This window comes from Lates calcarifer, linkage group LG10, assembly GCF_001640805.2.
Source record: "Lates calcarifer isolate ASB-BC8 linkage group LG10, TLL_Latcal_v3, whole genome shotgun sequence".
NCBI classification, from domain to species: Eukaryota; Metazoa; Chordata; class Actinopteri; family Centropomidae; genus Lates; species Lates calcarifer.
In genome coordinates this window covers 22,992,654-23,005,114 of record NC_066842.1, presented here as the reverse complement: position 1 = coordinate 23,005,114, position 12,461 = coordinate 22,992,654, and positions in this window count along the sequence as shown.

The window sequence follows — 12,461 nt, the reverse complement described above, 5'->3', positions numbered from 1 at the left end:
CTTAGGGAATGAAAAATTGTCCCACAGATCATTTGTGCATGCAGCTTATTATGGCCCCTAGATATGCTTTATTGTTAAGTCACATAAAAGCAGTTGTATAAGGCAGCATAAGTCCTTTCAACGAATGCCTCACAACAACATGTTTTCTACGTAGCTATAGAAATTATGATGGGAGCAAAGGAGGGAGTCAGGTGATGTTATTACAGAATAACATCCACATAGGCAAAACACTGGACTTTTTCTTTTAATCACAACCATGACTGTTCCATTACTACATGTTTATTATTGTACAACAAACATCCTCTAACATTAACAATGTACTTATTTTAACCCTAAACCTGTGCCTAATCTAACCAAACCTTTACTATAGTGTTGTCACATCATAAAGTTCAGTGATTTTTAACAGTTTCTCTGTGAAATATCTCCAGTGCCGCAGGGCACTAATTCAGGACATGCTCCTATCAAAAGATGGGGACAAATGACCTGTACGGTCATTTAGGCTGAAGACTTGTTTTGGGGAAATAACAGTTAATTCTGTAATTAGCCAACTGTACAAATTAGGGGTTGAATTATGTTTAGAATAAGGATAAACTTTGTTATGATACTGCAGTAAATGTGATTTACTAATGCAAGATGAAATATGTGAGTCATGAAAAATATTAATCTATATAGAAAATTATTACACAATGAACAATTTAGAATTCATATGACATGTTCTATCATATCAAGGTCTGCAGTTGTTTATGACTGTTTCCAAGTGTTGGAGCTGAAGGTTTTTAGCTGTTATATTTCAGCTACTTAAACTCTAGGTTTTGCATATATTCTATTTCAGTTATTTCCACTGATTTTGAAGATTGTATCTGTAAAGCGTTAATTAAAGCATTAAAAGCATTAAAAAAAGCATTAAAATCCTGTTTTTAATCGTAATTGAGTTTGGGTTTGCAGTTTACATTTCCTGAAGGATTTCACAATGTTGAGTTTTGTGTGTGTGGGTGAATATGTCTGTTTGTGTGTCTGAGTGCGTAGGTGTACAATACGTACCTGATGGTGTTTGTGTGTGTGTGTGTGTGTGTGTGATATTTGGAGTGGTTGCCATGCTTACAGGACCCTCTGTATAAACTGTGGAGACAGAATTATAGATTAGGAAGGTCTCTCTCTGTAATGATGTTTGGACCTACTTCAGTCTTCTATGTCATATTCAACTCTATGAATATATAGCAGTCTGTCAAATTGATAAAATTGTGAATATTCTTTTAGAAGTGATTTGACCCCACATTCAACATGCTCAGTTTTTGCAGCTTTGACATGTCTGGATTTTTATTTTGTGTTTTTTTTTTTTGTTTTTTGTTTTTTTTTCAGTGTCATTTGTGGTTTTACAGATGCTGTACTGATAGGTTCAGTTCCAAAATGCATTTGCTTTAAAGATAAAAAATGTTTTTATGCTATAATACATATATACTGTAAAGTGTAACTGTTTAATTCAATGCTGCATACTTGATTGTCATAGTAAAACCTTGTAATTTTGGTGGGTGTGGTGTTTTCACATTATTGCATATGGCTCCAGTCATCCCAGTGGGCTCATAAAACCCTTTCAAAACCCATTAAATAAACAGTGTACTGTCATTCAGCCAAATACAAGGCTGTCCATCAGCCTCTTTCAGACAGGTTCCAAATTGTGACTATAGTCTAATTTTTTAATGAAATATGAGCTGTGCTGTTTCTGCACTGGTTCCACACACAGCTGTATGATCAAACCACTCGTGTTTAATCAAGATAAAACCTGGTTTTACCTGCTTGATAACTGATTTGCTCTGTGAGTAAAGTCATGTGAAGATGTTAGCTATGCAACAAGTGCCAGAGTTTTGTACTAACCATCTGCTTTATGCACCTTTAAAGCAGCCACTGCCATTATCTACAGCTCTGCACTGTGTCTGTTTTTAGCTCTGAAACCACTGAATGGCAGTTACAATCATATTTTATATTCCCTGTGCACTGCATTGTTTGTCAAAGTTAAATATAACAGCAGGTCAAGCAAAACATCTGTTAAAAAAAAAAGAAGAAGTACACACTGAACTGATACATTATCCATTTCCCTGTGGGAGACCATTAATCTATTGTTTCATCTAACAAATGTCATATCATTTTGAGTGTGTTGTAGGTATTTAGTGCATGCAGAAATCATGTTGTGTGTGTTGATTTATGAGGACATTTAATCTTACAAGCGTTTACGTGCACAGTTGGCATTTGTGCCTCTGCTTGTTTATAATCCATCCAATGATGAGGAGGAGCTGCAGTAACTAGTTTGGGTAAAATGTGTATGAGGGTGCTCTTATTGTATACTAGATAATTTGGTTTTGAAGGTTTTAATTCAGATTTTGATTTGCAGTACACTTTTTCACTTACATGAAAGGAATAGCGAGACATTTTTGGGAGATACACTTCTTTTCCTGCTAAGAAATTCATGAGATTGACACTACTGTTATTTCTGTGGCTAAATATGAAGCTACCCAGTTAGCGTAGCTTAGCACAAAAACTAGAAACTTGCCCTCCTCCGTATATTAACTGTTCATGTACTTGTGGTTCATTGATTCAAGCTTTTTCTTACCTTTATTTTTTATTTTTATGAACACATGCATTAAATCATGTTACACCCTATCTAGAGATATATCACTCTCTCCGCTGCATATGTCAGTGCAGCTCAGCTGCAGAGCAGCTGCCTCACACCATGCTACTGTACATGACTCTCATGTCAACACCCTTGTTTTAATATTTTTATTCATCATCTGGGAAGTAAAAAAATTAGATTCCCATACAGTTGTTGTTGTTTCCTCTGTCAGGTGCTGTGATGGTGCTGTCAGTCATACACCACAACTAAGAATATCGGAGAGTGCCAACAGAAACAAGTCGTACTGTCCCGCCCTCTGTTTTCCATCACCTGTCTTTGCTTCCATCACAGTTAGTTTTGTGTTTCAGTCATTTTAAGACAAGACTCAGCTTGCTAAAGTTGACAGTTTGCCACAGTGTTGCTCCTGTATCGCTCTGTATATGGTGAAGCAGTTGAAGTCGACTCACATGTATCGAGTGATATATCGACTCCTAGACTTTCAGGGAAGCAGCCCTGATAATAAGCGTGCTTTAAAGGTGCCTTTAAGTAGATTTTGTTTCTAGTCTTAATGCTACACTGAGCGAACTGGCTCCTGGCTCTTGGCTCACACATAGGAGTGGTAATAATCCCCTATGCAATTGTCAAGAAAACAAATGCATGGCTCCCAGAAAATATCAAACTCTTGAGAAGTTCCACAAACTTTATATCATGTGCCACAGTCAGCTGAAAATATTTCTGATGTGATTATAATAAAGAATAACACGACCGTTGTTGTAATACTGCAGAGTAACTGTGTGATGTGAGAAGCTCACTTACGTAGATGTGGTTGGTTTAGTTTAACCCAAGTAAGTTAAACTGCAAATCCATCACCCTAATCCAGACCTTTGCTGTTTCAATGTCAAAATGTATTTCTTAGGTTATCCTCAGACATCATGTTTACCTCATGATATGTCACAAGTCCCATTTTATCTTGCTATCGTAGTGGAGCATGCTGTCTTCACAGTAAGCTGTCAAAGTGGTACAGTCGGCCTCATCGGTCCTATTATTCTCTCCCCTCACTGCCTCCTCCAAACTACTACAGTCTCATATGACTTGACCTAGATGTATGTGAAAAGGAACACAGAAAAACACAGGTTATGTTAAGGTCTGCAAAAAAATTGAAAAAAAAGAAACAAACAAAAACCCTCTGTGTGTGTGTGTGTGTGTGTGTGTGTGTGTGTGCAGACCCATTTCAAAAGCTGTACAGACACAAAAAACACAAAACCCACAGGAAAAAAACAAGCACTCGACAACACAATAGCATTTCCCACAATGGTTTCTGAGTCTGGGAAATTAGAAAGTACAATGATGCACACCGCACACAATGGCCTTCCGAATTGCTCATTTGTATCTGAAAATACACCTCTTTTCTGGCATTTCTGCCAGGGAGACACACGGTGACAGATTATGCGTAGCTGTCATCCGCCGAGCGAGTAGAGTTCATATCAAATGTAACATAATTTTTCAATTTCTTTATTGGCTTCAGATGCTGTTGTAGTGCTGCTGCTTACAGCTGGAGAGCAGTGAACAGGTTCAGTGTGTACATACACATATGCAACCCTTACATTTACACACATGTATTCCTTTTTCAAAACATCACAGTGTAAGGACAAACAAGGGGTTTAAAGGGGCTCACCATATATACAAATAAAAATAAAGCACAGATTTTATTAAACGTTTTAATCATCCATAGCTGTAAAAGGTGAGAAAGATATTAATTTCGATATTCAGGGTTATCTCACACACTGGTTCATGGCTGTATTCATAAACTAACCCTCAAGGCTGTGACACTGACACTATGATGCAGCCTGTGATGTTAATGCTACCTGATAAACAGGAAGAATTATTTGTGGCCTTGTTTATCTTATTTTTTTTATTAAATTATTTTTTTTTAGGAGAGTGGGGTGCTCAGGACAGACACTCGAAGGTGTCGCTGGTCAATAATTTGCTATGGACTGCTGATATTTTGGCATGTCACCACTTTTATATTAAAAACATGTATATCTGGTGTTGAACTGATAACTGCTGGTTCCTCTGTGAAATGAGTTCATTTAATCAGTGCTGGCCTGATGAAACCTTTATGAAATTTTTGCAGAAATACAAAAATACACTGTGATTGAGCTGTCTTTTTCCTTCAGGATTAAGTTTTTCTTTATTTGTAAAACAGAAGTGTGCAGACTTATCTCCATGAAGTGTCCTCTCATAATATTACACCTTACCTTTTTAAGATATGTAGTCACTCTGCTCTTTCTGTACCGAACTACTGGGACAGGTCTGACAGCACAGGGAGATCTGACAGGAAGGGTAAAAACAAAAGTGCACACATGACTCTTTGCCCATTTAGAATAAACAGGACAGGATCTTTTACTTCAGCAAAAGTAACAAGTAAAAGTCCTATATTTGAAATTTTGCTGACACCATTAAGAGTACTACATATATTATATACAGTGTGTAGTTGGATTATTATTACTTATGCATTCATGTAATATTGTATTGTTCAACAATGCATCATATTGTGTAAATGTAGTGGAATAAAATAATACAATAAACCAGAAGTGTGTCTGACAAGTAGTGGAGTTATAAAGTAGCATTAAATTGAAATATTCCAGTAAGTAGCTACCTACACACTGTACTTAAGTACAGTACATGAGTAAATGTACTTGGTTACATTCTTCCAAAACAATACAAGGCATTAAAATATATCATCTAAGTAGCAGAAATGAAGGACATATTCAGATGCTGAGTTGCAGCCCGTTGCACATGCAACTAAAGTTGGGACTGACCTGTTTCTCTTTGTCTCCATCTCCTCTTTTGTGACTCATACTTGCTTCTAATCTTTTGCAGTGTGTAAAAATAATAAATCATACCACTTTATGAAATGGAAATTCACAAGGAACAACACAGCCGAGCACTTAAAGTCTTTGGTAGCGAGATGTAAGAGTCTCAACGTCTGTTTTTTCTTCTATGTCGAGAAAATAAAGCTGATATAATTTCTCCTATAGTTCCAATCGAAATGGGGGGGGGGGGGGGGGGGGGTGACGTCAGGTCCCATCGGGCTGACAGACCTCCTATTGGACCAGTGGAGGCTTTTTAAAAGAGCAGGCAGCAGCGCACCCGGAGGCTCTTCAGGCGCGCCGCAGCAAGAAGCTCTTCATCATCACTCCATCATCTCTCCATCCGGCGGCGGCACCACCACGGACGGCAGCAGCGGAGCCCGGACTGACAGCAGCCAGGTGAGCGCGGAGGAGACTCCCTGCATGTCGCATTTTAGGAAAGAAACAGGAGAGCTGGAAGAGTGGAGGAGAGAGAGGGTCGTAGGGAAAGGAGCGCTCTGAACTGTCCTGGTGTTTGGTTAAAATAGGGAGAACGGACAGAGATTAAAAAAACAAAAAAAAAAAAACAAAAAAAAAAACAACCAAACACAACAAGTGAGGTGTCCATCTCAGCCACAGACCGCTCAGGCCACTTTGTATCAGTAAAATAACAAGAGATTAAGAGAGGGAACTCATCTTTTCCTGACCCCTGTTTTCTTTCTCAGACGTGATGATGATGATGAGGACGCAGCATGCGCGGTGCCGACTGACCTGCCAGATATCAACAGGTATGTGAAGCCACCGATCTTTACATAAGAGTCCAGACTTTAGAGCAACAGACAGGCGATCAGCATCTCCAAACATCCCTTTAAAAAACACACACATACACACACACAAAGTGAGTCTCAGCCTCGTGTCTGAGTCCAGTGCAGCCTGGCAGCCCACTGTTTAGTGCCTGTATTGATCTCAAGACGACGATGCCCTAATTAACAATAATGACAACGTAATTGGATTGAAAAAAAAAAAAAAAAGTTCTTTATCTCGGCTCCCCTGCAGACGGAACCAGCGTGGTCCCCGCTTCGTTAACTTCCCGGTGGATTATCAGCATTCCCCTGCCTCACAGCCTGTTCGGGCTTCCTGGGGTCAAATGGCAACAGCTCAATGTTGAAGCTCTCCGACTGAATCGATACCTGAGTTGTCTCCTGTAGGCTGGATACATGAAAGAGAGACAGAGAAAGAAGCTTAATTGGTCTTTTTTTTGTTTTATTATTATTAATTAAAAAAGGTGTTCAAAGTGTGAAGCGATAGCTGCAGCGGTGAAAATGAAGTGCAGTTTAAAAAAGAGCTCCTGCAGCAGCCTTAGCAGTTTATTTCGTGTTTGCAAGATCGAGCAGCCTTCTCTTTGAAATTTTTTTTTTTTTCTTTAAGAGCTGAGGTGCAATTACTGCTTTTATGAGCGTGAAAACGGGGGAGGTTTAACTTAAGAAGAACAGTGATTTCAGCACCGGAGCGGCGGACAGCTCCACACATCTGGCCAGATTGCCCCCCCCCAGCAAGGACATGAGAGGGAGAGGAAGTAGCGTCTTTCAGTGACACCGGCTGAATCTCAAATATACTAGACAGAGAGGAACAGAAGCACAGGCAGACAGATGTCTAATGTGTTCCTTCATTTTCTCCTCGAGCAAACTCAGCCCTAGATGTGGTATTTCAGTATGTTATGGCTGATAAAATGTGAGAAAAGGCTCCAAAAACAAAACAAAACAAAAAAAAACTAAAAGAGACTAGTGATCATACAGCATGTGAAGTGTGAAGGCCAAGATGTATCATGCATATGATTCATTTTTGTCAAAGTCCCAAATTATTCTGGGTGAATCGCCTTGGGATGTGTCAGTGACAGGCAGCCTCCTTCTGGCAGGGTCTGAGGTGTCAAAATGGAAACTGGAGCACAGCCAGGATTTCCTATTTACATAACCCCCCCACCACCACCACCCCCAACATGAGCATGGGTGGGTGGGTGGGTGCAATCTAAGGCTCACACACAGATACATACATACATACACCCACACACACACACACACACTCACACACTACACCAAATGGTGTGACACAGCACATACAATCTGTAGCCATGAGAGAAATTCAGTGCTAACAGGTGTTCAAACAGGCCGCTCGGTACATTCTTCCAATTATTGCAATTAGATGCTGCCTGGTTACCACTCCATAATGTACAACTGCTCTGGAGGAGTGTGTGTGTGTGTGTGTGTGTGTGTGTGAGGGAAAGAGGATGACAGAAACAGACAGAAATAGAGGGAAAACAGCAGGAAAGCAGAAGAGAGACAGAGAGCCCTCAGTGCATTTGTGATGGTGTCGCGATTGTTGCTATCTGTGGAGGATGAAAAAAAAACAAAAAAAACAAGCAGTGTGAATTATATACTATTGAGTGAACACGCTCTGAATGCATAACTAATCCCTTTTTGCCCTGAGTCATTATCAGCTTTAGCAGATTGTCTAGAAGCGGCAGGCTTTTTGCCTCTGTTGCAGGCAACAGTGTTTGATTTCAAATAAAAATACAGACTCCCTCGGTACAGTAGAATGATCGGTGTGTTTTAGATAAACTGGTGGGCATTACTGGTTTTGCATGTGTGTGTAGATGCACAGCATACTAATTGGAATGGGCCTCAATTGAGAAGTGAAAGTTCATGTTTGTGCAAAAGGGAATTTTGCCGCCTGCTGAAGTTGAATTCTTTTTTTTTTTCTTTTTTTGATTGTGTGGTTAAATTTGGTCCTTAAAGCATCAGAAAAACAGTGGAAAGTGGTCACAATTACCCCAAGGTTGTGTCTTCATATTTTTTGTTTTGTCCGACCAAAAGATATTCAGTTTTCAATGATATAAAACAGAGAAAATGGGTTATAGTGCTATTCTTTAGTTGGGGAAAAACATGAAATACCCAAGAATGACAAGAGGAGAAAGTGTCTGATAGAAGGCTCACGTATTCCATCATGATGAGGGAACATCTTGATTTGATAAGTGACTGAGCTGTCATACTTTGCAGAGAGCAGAGGGCAATCACAGCGGCCGCAGCCTTATCAGAGAGCAAGAACAAGAAGGAAAGATAACAGGGTGCCATAAAGCAAGATGGCAAAGAGTGACATCTGAGCAATATCAGTGTGTGTGTGTGTGTGTGTGTGTGCGCGCATGTGTGTCCATAGGTGAGCGTTCATGTGTGTCATATTAAGCAGGAGATGTTTGTGGCAGCTGTCGGCCTTGTTTGAACAGCAATCACAATCAGCAGCGACAGCAGCTGAGTGTGTGGTTGTGACAGCGCTGGTGGGAGACTCTGCCATCACTCCCCCACTCTCTCCGCCCTGCACCTTCTGCTCCGCCACTTCTCCTTCTCCTCCTCCTCCTCCTCCTCTTCCTCCCGCTCCCTCTGTTCCTCTCTAACCTCCCCTCCCGCACTTCCTGTCTGCCTCCCGTCCTCCTGTTGCTTCTACGCCTCCCCTCGACAGAAGTGATTGACATTGCATCAGTTCCACCACAGTTCAGGCAGGAATCAGACTGATTCTCCGCTCTCCCGGCAAAGTTATTACAGCGTCAGATCTCTTTCAATCCGACTTCAAAAAGCCTCTTTGTAAAGCCATGAAAACAAGGTGTCCCTGTTCCTCTGGTGTGGCCTTGTGTCGCTTCTCTTCAGTGCTGCCTGAAAAAACATCTGAGCTTCCTCTGTACTACTACTGCTTGGCTACCTGTGATGAGTGACATACTGCGTAGATGATTTGATTACATTTCAATGATTCTCTGAGGGGAAACTGAATGATTTGAGCAACAATAAAATAGAACATGGAAAAGAAAATTTCTGTCTAAGGAGGACAAATGAGGAACAAAATATAACATTAATCATCTGTGACTGCACGTCTGTATGTTTAAGCTTTGCCAATAACTTCCTTACCTTTTCTTTTTACCATCTGTTGGTCGAATAACAAGATGTCATTGTTTTGAACTAAAATGTTTTTCCATAGTGGAATTATTCATCCTATCTTAATATTGAAAATTATAGTAATAATTCAGAGAGCAGAAGACAAATGAATTTGGCTCAACAAACTAGGGAGAATGTTAAATGTTAAAATGACAGTTAAATAAAACATTTGAATATATTACGTATGTAAAATTTGAAGTAAAAATAAATGTATATGTCAGAAATTGCATGATGAACACGGCGTCTACCTGTGTGTCACTCACCAGCTAAAATGTCATTTTGTATAGAAGATCTGGAGCTTTATGTTATATTTTCTGCACACATTGTTCTTTTCCATCTTCTGCCTTTCTACACCTGGTCCTCACTTTTCTCCTCCTCCACACTCTCACCTTCTTCTCCTCCATACTGCACCTTCACTCACACCCCCACCCCCACACCCACCAGCCTCTACCCTCTTGTATCCCAGCTTCATCTCTCAGTCTTTCTCCGCTGTTTCCCCTCCCCTCATATACTTAGGGAGCAGGCTAAATCCATTGTTTGATGTGGCCTTTTCATTCACTGGAGAAAAGGCACAGAAGCGGCAGGGATGGAGTGTGTGTATGTGTGTGTGTGTTTTCGGGGGGGGGTGGGGGGGGTGGGGTCACATGAGGATGAGAGAGAGAACCAAATTTTGGTGTGTATGTGTGTGTGCTTGGGGGGTACAAGTCTGTCTTAGAGTGATTTACTGACGCAGTAAAATCAAGGTTAGGGTTTATTTTATTTGATTTGATTTTAGAGCTGTCAGAGACCTGTTTTTATCAAGAAAGTCTAGTATCAAACTGCAAATTGATAAAATGTGTCATTCCATGGAGATTCTTTTTAAGATTTATTTATCCTTGTTGCTGTAGAGAACCAAACTACAGTGGATTTTGTGTTGAAATTTTAAGTCCAACTGAGATTAATTTGCAGATTTTATTCTCCAGCAGCATAAATATTTGCTGTGTGAATCCCATGTCCTGTGCTCTTAGACAGTAATTTCACCATTCTCTCACAGACATTTAGATTGTCCATGTCCATAGACCATTAAATATTCCCTATATAATAGACTATCTACTAATCTACTAATTTGCAAAGAGCAATAAACTGAGAATTTGGACATTTATAAATCATAATCATTTTTTATCAACTGGTGTAGAGTCACACAACTGCAATTTTCTATAAAATGCATAGTAGATAGGGAGTGATTTTGGGCACAGCCAATGATGTAGCAGCTACTCAGTAGACTTACATTAGCTTGGTGAATGAACAAACAAACAGCCACCAGGGGAAACTGCACTTTGCTAATTTCAATTTGTAGACTAATAAGCTAATTAGCAAGGCAGGTATAGTGCATTAAACAGCTTTAGAAATTCATGAAATAAAAAACATGTTTACAGTGAAATTTCACCAGGTCACATGTGTCAGAGACTAAGAGAGAACAAACCATATGTTAGTGTCGTGGACTATCCTAAAAACACAAACCCAGAATGAATTTTAACTTTGAAAATAAGTTGAAATGACAGACAAGCACATGTTGTTTCTGAGACTTTGCATGTGAAAACTGGCTGCTTATTTTTCAGGTGATTTCTTAAGTAGAAATCTTTTCTTGGCAACAGTCTGACAAAAAAATTAATTCACTGAACTCAACAAAAAGGTGAATGAAATAAACAAATCCTGGACTGACAGATGGTAGACCATCCTAATTATGACTGGTTGGAAAAAAAAAAACAGCAGCGAACACAAGACACTGCGCAAAAACGAGAGTGGAGTATCAAAATGGACTAATGAGCACTAAACTGATCACACATCATCTATTTTGAGTGAATGTGTGATGAGACCAAACCGTGGCTGATTGACGTTGTCATTTCAGCTGATAAAGTCAGTCAGGCTGGTGACTGCATGGATGAATCTCCTCATCTGGTCTGACATTTGATCCTCAGCTGTGGCACCTTTGCTGTTATTCTCCCTCTCTACAAGAAACACACAGGGCAGAATGAACACTGGTATTGACTGATTGGCTGATGGACGAAGTCACAGTCATTGTTTTTTTTTTCCCATGCTGAGAAAATTTGTCTTATGAAAGGCAAGTTGTTTAAAATGGCTCAGAAAAAAGCGCTGCTGTTTAGCTCGAGCTGTTCGGGTTCTCATGACATGCAGGTTGTGAGTCATGATTGGCTCGTAGAATAAAAGATGTGGCTGTCTCTCTGTCTGTTCTCTGACAGACTATAACATCTGAGCTGTCAGGCTTGCCCCTCTGCACAATGATAAGAAATTATTTATTTCAATAGCACTTACAAAGGACTGTCAGCATAAAGGAAAATACAGATGAATGCAAATAAAGGATCATGCTGGATAACGGGAAGGTCAGAGACGAGATCTACATTATACACACTCTGTGTATAACTGTGTTGCTATGGTACAGATGTAATGAAGTAACATTAGTAAGTTGTAACAAGGTTTGGACCCTTTTTATTGCTTTATTTGGTTAAATTCTTTAATTTTTTAATCTCTCAACTGTATTATTTATCTGGACAAAAATTCTGAGCAGATCTTCAGCAATATCACACACATCCATCTGCCTTAAAATGACATTTCATTTAAACCAGTCGTCCAGCATGATAGCAAATATTTTCAGGGTAATGATGCGAGAGGAAATATAATTAAAGATAATGTTGATTAACTTCCTTAATCAGGGGCAGAATAAGAAACATTTATGTCCTAATTATCTTGGATTGTGAATACAACTGCAGTAGGTGTAAAACTTGGCTCATACGCTTCTTTAATACATTGTTTGTATAGAACAGCACAGGTTAATCTGTGCAGGGAGGTACAGATGTGCAGATGTATTATATCTCTATATGTGAAATTATCTGAATACAAACAACACTTTATTTAGGCTTCATTTACATTTCAATACTTCAGACCTGCACACTGCATGTGATTACTTACACAGAGCTACAGAGCAGAACAGCACTTACAGTTTCACACATCTTAATTGGTAACTATTCA